Consider the following 11,265-nt stretch of genomic DNA (forward strand, 5'->3'; position numbering starts at 1 on the left):
GGCCAGTGGCTTAATATAGGGCATGATAACCCCTGGCCCAGCCAAACTTAAGAAATCTCGTTTGGGTGGATGCTGCATGATATGTTCCCTGTTACAAATCAGTACCCCGAAATAGATAGATAGATAGATATGCTTTATTAATCCCGAGGGAAATTTGGTTTCGTTACAGCCGCACCAACCAAGAATAGAGCGTACATATAGCAATACAAAAACCACCAACAATCAAACAGCAAAATGCAAACAATGCCAGATGGGAAGTAAGTCCAGGACCAGTCTATTGGCTCAGGGTGTCTGACCCTCCACAGGAGGAGCTGCATGTTCGACGGCTACAGGCAGGAATGACCTCCCGTGCCGCCAAGTGTATCACGGTGGAATGTGGCCGAATTAACAAGCAGTATACAATATATGATTAAATGATTAAGCTTTATAATTCCTACTTTGACTTTATGGTTAGTAAAGAAATGAAAAAGAAAGAAAAGGGCCCAATCTTATTAAGCAGTCTGTTGCACAAAGTTGGAGCTCACTGATAAGTTGATCATCCACCATTAGCCTCCTCCGATCGTCGCTGCCCTTCAGACCCTCGCTCCGAGTCCACCCCATCCGGCGGTCTACCAAATCTTTCCATTCGCATCTTCTTTCCTCATACCTCCCCGGCAAAAAAGACTGTGAAAACTCTCCTTCCAGATTCACAAGACGGAGCAACAACCTCCTGACTGGCTAACATGCATACCACAGTTCTGTTATCTTAGCCATAACTCAGACATTGCTGCTACGGAGAAACCGTTACCTCAGCAGTGAACATTATAGAGAAGCCATTACATGAGCAGTGAATCCTTACAGCGTGTTACACTTAGATCCATCCCACAACATGAGGGAGTAAAAATCTTCACGTCATGACTTTGTCACAATGTACAGACATGTGAATTTAAAAGTCTAATGGCTTGTAGAAAGAAGCTGTCCCATAGCCTGTTGGCCCTGGCTTTAATGTTGCGGTACCGTTTGCCAGACAGAAGCAGCTGAAACACTTTATGGTTGGGCGACTGGTGTCCCAGATGATCTTCCAGGACTCCTTTCTGCACCTGCTGCTGTAAATGTCCTCAGTGGAGGGAAGCTTACATCCACAGGTGCGCTGAGCTGTCTGTACCACTCTCTGCAGTGCCCAGTGATCAAGGTTTTTCCAGCCGATGGTACCAGGTGGTGATATAGCCAATCAGTATGCTCTCAGTGGGGCCCCTGTAGGATTTGGGGCCCATGCCAAACTTCTTCAGTCAACTGAGGTGGAAGAGATGCTGTTGTGCTCTTTTTGCCACAAAGGCAATGTGTACAGTCCAGGTGAGATCATGGTGATATGTATACTGAGGAACTTGAAACTAATCACCCTCTCAACTGCAGACTCATTGATGTTGATTGGGCCAAGCCCATCTCGGTTCCTTCTGTAATCCACATTAACTCTTTTGTTTTTTGGGAGAGGTTGTTATCCTGGCACCACTGTGTCAGGGTGTCAACCTCTCCTCTGTGGGCTGTCTCATTACCACTATAAATCAAAGTCATGTCATTTGAGAATTTGATCAGCAGATTGGGGCTGTGCATGGTGATAGAGTCATGGGTGTAAAGGAAGTAGAGTAGGGGACTCTGAACTCAACCCTGGGGTCACCTGTGTTGAGGGTCAGAGGGGCAGAGGTGAGGGAGCCCATCCTTACCATCTGTCAGCAATCCGATAGGAAGTCTAGCATCCAGCTACACAAGGTGGAGCGCAGGCCGAGGTCTCCAAGCTTCCTGCCAAGTCTGGAGAGAATTATGGTGTTAAACGCTGAACTGTAGTCCAGGAACAGCATTCTAACATATGCATCCCTCTTCTCCAGGTGAGTGAGGATGGTGTGCAGAAAGTGGGAGTGAAAGAGGTGATTGGTTTAGAAGTCTGATAGCTTTGGGGAAGTGGGAAAGGAACTGTTCTTGAGTCTGTTCGTCTGGGTTTTCAAACTCCTGTATCTTCTCCTGGAAGGTAGAAGAGAGAAGGGAATATCTAACCATTCTTGATGATAATATTGAGTTTTCTGATGCAATCTGCCATGAAGGTGGACTGGCTGGAAGGATGTGATAAGCCTGTAATGAACTGGGTCATGTTTACCACCTGCTGCAGGTTCGTTCAATCCAGAGCAAAGAAATTTCCACGTTAGTCTGAGATGTAACCTGTCAGGACACTTTGTATAATGCATTGGCAGTTTTCTCATGTGATGGAAGACAAAGACTTCATGCTGCTCATTCTGCTTTGCAGTGATATCTGCAGACAGTGCAAAATTTGTAACCATTGTGCTAGTGATAGTATTTGTGATCATTTGCTTTTATGTTAAAAAATCTTCCCTTCCTTATCATTCCTGACCCAATCTTACTATTGCCTATTTTTTCCCTTTGTGACTCCACAAAGGATGGCCAAGAAAGCATGTCGATTGTGGGAGCCTAAGTGCAGCCATACTAATAGTATACAAGTGTAGAATGATGGACTGAAGTTAATAAACAATGCTATTTATTCAAACATAAATTTTGAAGTTAGTTGAGCTGTACAGACTACATTAGATGTTAGAATATTATCCTTGGCAACTACAAGGTTGAATGTCAGGTTGTCCCAGTTATAGATACAGCTACAAAAAAATCATTCATGTTAGGTCAACTGTAGCTGTTTGACATTTTATGTTTGTTATCAAATATTTGCTAATCTAGTAACCTTTGTCGATACCTTTAATTTACAAATCTATTTTACATTATTTTTCATTTCCACCCACAATGCCTCCAATTCTCCAGCTTGGATGATTTACAAAATCTCATTTGCCACAATATTTTTGCGAGCTTCATGTAAGGGGTCATTATGCTTCAAACTTAACAAAGATTAGACGTCAGTTGCAGTATCATGTTTAATTCTGGGTGTCACATTATGGGAAGGATGTCGGTATGCTGGAGGGTGTGCAGAGGAGGTTTTCCAAGATGTTGCAGGGATTAGAGGAGAAACAAGAAAAAAACCTGCAGATGCTTGAAATCCAAGCATCACACACAAAATGCTGGAGGAACTCAGCAGGCCAGGCAGCATCAATGGAAAAAAAGTGCAATCGACAATTCAGGCCAAGACCCTTCAGCAGGACTGGAGAGAAAAAGATAAGGATTGGATTTGAAAGGTGGGTGAGGGGAGAATATAGAATAGTACAGCACAGTACAGGCCCTTTGGCCCACAATGTTGTGCCAACCCTCAAACCCTGCCTCCCATATAAGCCCCCCACCTTAAATTCCTCCATATACTTGTCTAGTAGTCTCTTAAACCTCAGTAGGGTATCTGCCTCCACCACTGACTCAGGAGAGAGAAACATAAGGTGATGTGTGAAACCGGGAGGGGGAAGGATGAAATAAAGAGCTCGGAAGTTGATTGGCGAAAGAGATACAGGGCTAGAGAAGAGGGAGTCCAATAGGAGAGAACAGAAGGCCATGGGAGAAAGAAAAGGAGGGAGGAGCACCTGAGGGAGGTGATGGGCAGGTAAGGAGATAAGGTAGGAGAGGGTAAAGGGGATGGGGAATGGTGAAGGAGGGGGAAGGCCATTACCGGAAGTTCGAGAAATCGATGTTCATGCCATCAGATTGGAGGCCACCTAGAAGGAATATAAGGTGTTGTTCCTCCAACCTGAGTGTGACCTCATCACGACAGTAGAGGAAGCCATGGATTGACGTATAGGAATGGGAATGGAAAGTGGAATTAAAATGGTTGGCTATTGGGAGATCCCACTTCTTCTGGTGGATGGAGCGTAGGTGTTTGGTAAAATGGTCTCACAATCTACGTCGGGTCTCACTGATACACAGGAGGCCGCACCAGGAGCACCGGACACAGTATATGACCCCAGCAGGCTCACAGGTGAAGTAGGACTGTTTGGGACCCTGAATGAGAGTGAGGGAGAAGGTGTAGGGGTGGGAGTAGCACTTGTTCTGCTTGCAAGGATAGGTGCCTGGAGGGAGATCAGTGGGGAGGGACAAATGAACAAGGGAGTCACATAGGGAGCGATCCCTGCAGAAAGCAAAAAGTGGAGTGGCGGGGGAATGCGCTTGGTGGTGGGATCCTGTTGTACATGACGGAAGTTCCGGAGAATTCTGTGCTAGATGTGGAGGCTGGTGGGGTGGTAGGTGAGGACAAGAGGAGCCCTTTCCCTGGTAGAATGGTGGGAGGATAGGATAAGAGCAGATGTGCATGAAATGGAAGAGATGTGGTTGAGGGCAGCATTGATGGTGGAGGAGAGGACTTCAATTCTGAGGAGAAACTGGATAGGCAGGGTTTGTTTTTCTTGAGCTAAGGAGACTGCAGTGTGACGGCAGGTATTCAAAATCATGAGAGGCGCAGATAAGACAAATAGCCAATCTTTTTATCCCATGGCAGAAGTATCAAAAACAAGAAGGCATAGGTTTAAGATGAGACGAAGAAAAGGGCTTTGAGAACAGCTTTTTTTAAAGAGAGTGGTTGATATCTAAAACTTGCTTTCATCGGAAGAGGAGGAGGACTTATATAGAATCTTTATATGTAAGACATTTTGGCAGGCACTTACATGAGCAAGGCAGAGAGGGTATCGACCTAAATTGGGCAAAAAGTCCAGCATAGACATGGTGTATCATAAGGGCTCATTTCTGTTCTACACCTCAGCTCTAACTACCACATTTAACTTCTGACTTCCCTGTTCTGCTAACACTTGTGATTTTACACTTGAACAGGAAGAAATCAATTGGAGCAAATCACTTCCAGTTGAAGACTTATGTCTGCAAAAAATTACCTTTGCTGCATGGTTGACTTGGTTAAGAAGCAGCTGCTTGTGATAATTCAACAATGTTGAGCTGAAAACATATTAAAGGTGAACAACTGCAATGAAATAGTGATGAAACTTGTCATTGAGGAGACTACAACTTGGCCTAATTAGGGACTGTCAGCAGGGTTTTGTGTGGCTGAGTTTTTCAAGAAGGTGACAAAGGTGACTGATGAATGTAGAGCTGTGAATGTTGTCTACATTGATTTTACTCGGGTGTTTGACAAGGTGCAACATGGTAGGCTCGTCTGGAAGATTAAGATGCATGGTTTCCATGGTAATTTGGCTATTCGGATTCAGAATTGATTTGCCCATAGGACACAGAATTTAGAGATCAATGGGACTTATTCTGCCTGGAGGTTGATGACCAGTGGAATCCATGGAAGTCAGTACTGGGATCTCTGCTGCATATGTTACGCATATATGACTTTGATGAAAACATGGATTACTTTGCACTGAGACAGAGCTTAGTGATGTTGTGGATAGTGTAGAAAATTGCCAAAGCATACAGCAGAATATAGATCAATGCATTTATGTGCAGAAAAATAGCAGATTGAGTTTAATCTGCCCAAGTCTGAGCTTTGTAATTTGGGAGATCTAAAGTAAAGTACAGTACATATTTTAATTCCACGTCCTATTCCCATTCCGATATGTCATTCCATGGCCTCCTCTACTGTCGAGATGAAGCCACACTCAGGTTGGAGGAACAACACCTTATATTCCGTCTGGGTAGCCTCCAACCTGATGGCATGAACATTGATTTCTCTAACTTCTGTTAATACTCCTCCTTCCCTTCTTACCCCATCCCTAATTTATTATTTTCTTTTCTTTCTCTCTCTCTCTCTCTCTTTCCCTCTCACAATAACTCCTTGCCTGTTCTCCATCATCCTCTGGTGCTCCCCTCCCCCCTTCTTCCTTCCAAAGCCTTCCGTCGTTTGATACTCCGCCTTCTCCAGCCTTGTATCCCTTTTGCCAATCAACTTCCCAGCTCTTGACTTCATCCCTCCCCCTCCTGTCTTTTCCTATCATTTCAGATCTCCCCCTCCCTCTCCCACTTTCAAATCTTTTACTATCTCTTTTTTCCGTTAGTTCTGACGAAGGGTCTCGATCCAAAACGTCGATTGTACTTCTTCCTATAGATGCTGTCTGGCCTGCTGCATTCCACCAGCATTTTGTGTGTTTTGCTTGAATTTCCAGCATCTGCAGATTTTCTCATCCTTACAGTACACTGGCAGAACCCTTAACAGTATTGATGTATAGAGTATTCCTGGAGTTCAAGTACGAAACTACCTGAATATGACTACAGAGGTTGATAGGGTGGTAATGAAGGTGTATGGCATGCTTGCTTTTTCTAATTGAGACCCTGAGTTCAAGAGTGATGAACTTACAGTAAATTGCAACTTTATAAACCTCTGGCTAGCCTGTATCTGGAGAACTGAATTCAGTTCTAGTTCCCCATTATGGGAAAGATGTTGAGGTTTTGGAAAGGATGCAGAAAGGTTTTACCAGAATACTGCCTGGATTAGAGAGCATGTGCTATAAGGAGAGCTTGGACAAACTTGGGTTGTTTTATCTGAAGTAGTGAAGGTTGACGAAAAACCTAACAGAGGTTTATACTACATGAGAAGCATGAATAGACAACTGATATCGTTTTTCCCCATAATGAAATGTCTAAAACCAGATAGAGATGGCAAATTGAAAGGAGGTGTACAAGACAAGTTGTTCTTTTACACAGAGAGTAGTGGGTGCCAAGAATATGCTGCCTGGGCTGGTGTTGGAGAAAAATATGATAGAGATGTTTAAAATGACTTCGAATGTGCAGAATATTGAGGGATATAAGCATTATATGAGCAGAATAAATTAGTTCAGTTAGTCATGTAATTACTTACTTAATTAGCCTGGTGCAATATTGTGGGCTAAGGGATCTGTTCCTCTCCTGTATTGTTCATATTCCATATCCTGATTCAACAATATTGATTGAAGAATAGATTGGATTGTGCGGTAATTGTCCCTCCATTTGTACAAAATGGTACAATAAACGATCTTACATTCACCTTGGGCTTAATTGAAAGCCTCATCCAAAAGATAATATATTAATTACATTAATTAGTAGTCTGTGCTGAAGTGACAGGAACAGAAAACTGTGTCTACTTTTTGAAAAAAACATTTGGTGAGGATTGAAATGAAGAGGCTCTTGATTGCTTGTTCTGCTTTTATTTGACTCTATCATTTCCTAAAATCATAGAAATGGCACAAAGATTTACTGGGATGATTGCAAGGATGAGAAAGTGAGACAATAAGGTTGATTTCCATGAAACAGTGGAGGTATTTAAAATAGACCACAAGCCCAGCTGCAACCATCTGGGAAACGGTAGCACAGCAAAAAAGCCAGGACCAACAGGCTCCGGAACAGCTTCTTCCACCAGGCTGTCAGACTGATTAATTCATGTTGATACAATTGCATTTCCATGCTGTATTGATTGTTCTGTTCTACATTCTATTTATTGCCAATTACTATATATTGCATTTTGCACATTTAGATGGAGACATAACGTAAAGATTTTTACTCCTCATGAATATGAACGATGTAAGTAATAAGGTCAGTTCAATTCAAATCAATTCAAATAGGTGAAGAATTAGGCCATTTGGCCCATCAAAATAAATTTCCTGCATTGCTTTCAGGATACAGAAAAGCTCCTTTCGGCTAGGTTGGCTGGAGCGGGCAAACATATAAGCAAACTCTGCTTTTCCACACATTGCACTCAGTAAAACTGGTACCTGTTTCTCACTGGTGAACGCAGCAGGCCAGGCAGCATCTATAGGAAGAGGTACAGTCGACGTTTTGGGCCGAGACCCTTCTTCAGGACTCAATGACTCAATGAGACCTGACGAAGAGTCTCGGCCTGAAACGTCGACTGTACCTCTTCCTATAGATGCTGCCTGGCCTGCTGCGTTCACCAGCATTTTTTGTGTGTGTTGCTTGAATTTCCAGCATCTGCAGATTTCCTCGTGTTTACCTGTTTCTCACTGGCTATTCCATTTACTTCAAAAATAATGCTCAACATGTTCCATATATAGCAACCAGTTATCTATTGTGCAATCAAATGTGTTCTATCTTTCTGATGTAGCCAGCCATTTCTTCTTTTTTAAATTTATAATTTGTTATCACCTGGTACTCATTGCTTATGAACCTGTGAATTTGTTTTCTGCCCTTTTTTGTACTCAAACATATTTCCTCTCTTCCGAAGAAGGAAAAAAGTACTGCAATTCATTTTCTAACTCTAAAGTCTCACTGAGCTTCAACAGGTAGAAAGTTATCTCAGGTTCAAATAAAACTTACTCATTGCCACCGTTATATGTTGTAACTCCAAACCTTGAACTAATTGGAAGAGAAACGCGGAGTGTCCAGAATGCGCGACTTAGTTTCATTTTTACTTTAAGCAGGGCAAGCACATATGACATAGTGGTGTGATGGTATTTGCCATGCACATACTATTACATATAACCCATAATAAATTACTTAAACAAAGAATGCTTAATCAAACAATGTATTTACAACATTTCTCAAATATTACTGAAATATTAAATACAATAAAGTTCAATGGAAACACTTCAAAGATAACATCAAAATTAGACTGAGGTAATTTAATATTGCATCAAGAACTAGAAGATAGTGTACTTAGTAGATACGCCAGTAAGAATTCTGTTCGGTGTGTCACACACAAAATGCTGGAGGAACTCGGCAAGTCAGGCAGCATTATTGGACAAGAGTAAACAGTCAATGTTTTGGACCAAGACCCTTCATCAGGACTTCTGCTGAAGGGTTTCAGCCCGAAATATTGTTTACCCTTTTCCACTGATGCTGCCTGACCTGCTGAGTTCCTTCAGCATTTTGTGTGTGTTGTTTGGATTTCCAGCATCCGCAGACTTTCCCATCTCTGTTCAGAGGGAGCTGCGCTACCTGTGAGCGACATCTACTATGCCACAGAGAACCAGTGGCAGCTGTGTAAGGAGACACTGAATAACAAAAGGACACAACCACGGCCACCACTTACTCTTGCCCACACCGCACCAGAATACGTGGATCCAAGATCAGCCTCTACAGCCACCTGAGGACCAAGCATTAGGCAAACCCTTTAGGAGAACATCATGCTCAGCTCGAGTGATCCCATTATAACTACAACTACTACTACTCTTTCTAGCAAAACATAACTGTGCAGTATAATTTGAGTGAATCAACGCAAACATCATCTCTCAAAACACTAAGATGTTTGCAGTGAATTTGTAATGTGTTTCGGATATCTACAAACTTAGCACTTTAAAAGGCTGGCTTTATGTTGCTCTGCAGTACACTTCACACTCTATCATTGAAATGCCCACTGCTTCATATTAGTTGGTTTCAAAGTCAGATTGAGGCCTGCACCCTGAATATTGTTGACATAATGGTATTGACGCACAGCCAAAAATGCGTCATGTCCAAGATACTAATCAAATATAGTGATTTCGTGAATGACTGGGCACAAGCTGCTTTTCTGTGCTGAGTGAGGCAATGAAATTCACAAAATATGCAAGGGAATAGAATGTAATTTTGAGAACATTTCACAGATAGCATAAGATCATGCTGATGTCCATTGAGGACATAACTGTTGATACCACTTACAGTGCTTTTCTAACACTGGCTGCCTGAGTGCTTTGACGTAACCTTTGTTGCCTATCTATATGTTGCAGCAGCCTGCTTCAATCAAATCATATTAGCTTTTAACAATAACAAATGCTCACTCTTTAATTTTTTAAAATTAGCTTTGAGTTTAAGGGTTATACTCAAAGCAGGAGTGGTGGGAAATCTGGGCAAGACCTGAGGACTCTGAAATCTGACTTTCTTAAAAATAATCACACGATCAGCTACTCTGTTATTCATTCTGACGACTTCATTAGAATTTGATGAGTAAAACTAGAGCAACTTCAATTTCCTGAGCTAAATGTAATCACTGGTTTCTTATTGTTGCTGTGCAAAGAATAATAAATTCAGGGAAGCAGTTTTGTTTTGCGAAACTGTAATTATAAGTGATTAGGAGAAAGCCTTCCCTGATTCCTTTCCATACCAGTCAATAAGTAATTTTCCCAAGGAACTGATGTAAACCTTGTGATTTGCTTCATTGTCTTCCCATTCTTATCGTTGTATTTCCAATCATTTTCCACATTATTTACTTTTAAATTCCTCATAGTATAGAAAGAGGTCATTCTGTCAATTATGTCAATGCAATAGCATCAAAAACTTATTTCCCTGTGAACTATTCCCTCATGCATGTCCGTTAACAACTGCAGTTCTCCCTCCAGCTATTGAGAACAGTCACAATTTTATCTTGTCCAATCGATCGTATACTGTATATGAAGAATAATTATATGTTTTATTTCATGTACTAATAAACATTTTACCATTTCTACCATTTTCTTATTTATGAAATAGTTGACCATTCAGTCCATTGAGTCTATGCTAACCTCTTGGATCAATCCCATGAATCCAATCTCGCACTTATTTCTCTGTAGGCCCTTCACTCTCACACGCTCACATCCCACTCTCTTGTTCTCCCAGCAATCGCCTACCAATTTGCAGTAGCTAATTAAACTAACGAACAACAGTTATTTGGATGTGGAATGCACAAGGACATCAAAGTACCTGGGTGAAACCTAAGTAATCAGAGAAAATATATGCAAACTCTCAACAGAAAGTAAGAGGTCTGGATTGAACCTAGGTCATTGGAGCTGTGAGTAAGTTGTAGTAATCGCAATGCTCTCCTGCTCCCCACAGAGAACGCTGGCACCTGTGGCCGGCACAGTAGCACTGCAATAACTACGAAGATGAGGTATCCTTCTCCAAAGATCATCACCTTCTTGTGGTGGAGAGGCTCGTGAGTCCTGAGATCCTGAAAGTGATGCTGTCTGGAGCTTAGCCACTGGTAGAGTCACTTACGGGAGGAATGTCAAGGGGGAGGTTCCAGGATAAGAGCGACCCAATGAAGAATTCAACAGTGGAGCTGGTGGAAGATGATGATGCATCAGAATGGCAGTGAAGGTGGAGGAAGGCTGCAGTAGTGAAAGATCCCCAGTTGTCTGGCACACCACGCCACTGGATGCTAACCCTGATCTGTTGAGAACTGTGTGGTGGCTGCCAGCACATCAGCCCTCCCAAGTTAAACAAATCCATGCACAGGCATTCTCAATTAAGGGAAGAACATCTGGGAAAACATCACTCTCATCTCAAATGATCATACTACTAAGGTTACATTTAAGGCTTGCATTGTGAAGTGCAACTGATGTCATTTAGGAATCCATCTTTAAGTAAGAATTGAAATGAATAGTGAACTAATGGGTAATAAATCCAAAGCTTGATTTTTTTGTCAAGTATATAAACAGAAAGCCATTTATTAGATTATTTCAG

Source organism: Mobula hypostoma, chromosome 2 (assembly GCF_963921235.1).
Source record: "Mobula hypostoma chromosome 2, sMobHyp1.1, whole genome shotgun sequence".
NCBI lineage: Eukaryota > Metazoa > Chordata > Chondrichthyes > Myliobatiformes > Myliobatidae > Mobula > Mobula hypostoma.